General features: G+C 44.4%; 1 protein-coding gene across 1 annotated transcript in view; it reads right to left on the bottom strand.

Moving 5' to 3' along the window:
• The window catches only part of LOC107035854 (protein turtle), a 68,196-nt gene that overhangs the window by 42,844 nt on the left and 23,877 nt on the right, over window positions 1-1,475 (bottom strand). The window lies entirely within an intron of this gene.

The following is a 1,475-nucleotide window of genomic DNA, read 5'->3' as shown; positions in this document are numbered from 1 at the left end:
CCCCCACGCCCCTCACTCCCTTTTTGCTCGCCAGGACTGGCTCGACCCCACCAGCCGTAATATTGATCGGCCACAAGGGCGGCAGCCAGGAACGTACCCACGAACTTGTGGCACCCCACACCCACTTCCCCTCATCATCCCACCCTCGGTTCCTCTTCACCCTGCGCTCTCTCATCGGCCAAATGCGCGAGATGACTTTAACACCTTTCCACGTGCCCCTTCAACCCCTAATGCCCAACACATGACGCAGAAACTTGGGGAATTCTCGAAAATTTGGGTGTTTCGGTCGAAGGTGGATGGTGCATCCGGACAAATGATTTATTTGAATCAAATGGAGTTTATTTGAATAGGACGAAATAATAGTATATTTTGTTACGAGTGCGAAAAAGAGTTTTTCTGCCCTCCGGCCGGAAAGCGTCAACTTCTTGGCCGCGGCGCCAAACGAAGTTGCCACTTTCCGGCTGCGTCGAGCAGAAAAATAGTATACACACCTTGGCCAGTAAATAAGAAAGCCTCAGATCACATGTAATTGTTGGCCGAGGCGAAGCCGAGGTCGACAAACATGTGATCTGAGACATTCCTTACTTTACTGGCCGAGGTGTGTAATCTACTATTTTGGCTCGTGGGAGGTTTATATCACTCGCCTTCGGCTCGTGCTATAAACCTCCCACGAGCCAAAAAAACTTTTCCCACGAGTATCGAACGATATTTTTCATCACAATGTGTGGAAAAGGGGTGTTTTAGGCATGCAAAGCCGTGTTGGCTGCCGTGCACGCTTCGCATGCCTAAAAAGTAACTTTTTCGTACAGCGTGATGAAAAAATCATTTCAGCTCCGAAAAACTAATTCTCATCCATTCTCCCATCAATAAAAGATATCTTCTGAAACTTATCCAGACTGAAAATTTCTCCACTACTTCTGTCGCCCTATTTTCAATGTTCCCTCCTTCATTCTTTCGATAAAAAATAATAAACCTGATGAAAAAANACTCTGAATAACTTCTGTTTCTGAACAACTTCCTTGATGGTTTTTCCCATCCTTGTTGGGTTGTCATTGAGTAAAGCAAAAAAACATTTTCATCACGCTGTGCGAAAAAGTAACTTTTTCGTCCCTTTTCCAGACATTGTGATGAAAAATATCGTTCGATACTCATGGGAGGTTTATAGCACGAGCCGTAGGCGAGTGATATAATCCCACGAGCCAAAAAACACTTTTCCCATGAGTATCGAACGATATTTTTCATCACGCTGTGACGAAAAGTGAACTTTTCGGCACGCTCCGCGTGCCTAAAAGTCTAATTTCCGACACATTGTGATGAAAAATATTGTTCGTAACTCGTGAAAAAATGTTTTTGGCGAGTGGGAGGTTTATATCACGAGCCGAAGGCGAGATGTTTTCCACACATTGTGATGAAGTGCAAAAAACATTTTTTCACGAGTTACGAACAATATTTTTCATCACAATGTGGCGGAAATT

The sequence above is a fragment of the Diachasma alloeum genome, unplaced genomic scaffold, assembly GCF_001412515.2.
Source record: "Diachasma alloeum isolate Michigan unplaced genomic scaffold, Dall2.0 Dall_scaffold_00201, whole genome shotgun sequence".
Classification (NCBI taxonomy): Eukaryota; Metazoa; Arthropoda; class Insecta; order Hymenoptera; family Braconidae; genus Diachasma; species Diachasma alloeum.
Note: the sequence above shows the minus strand (reverse complement) of the source record. Positions and strands in the feature narration are given on the sequence as shown.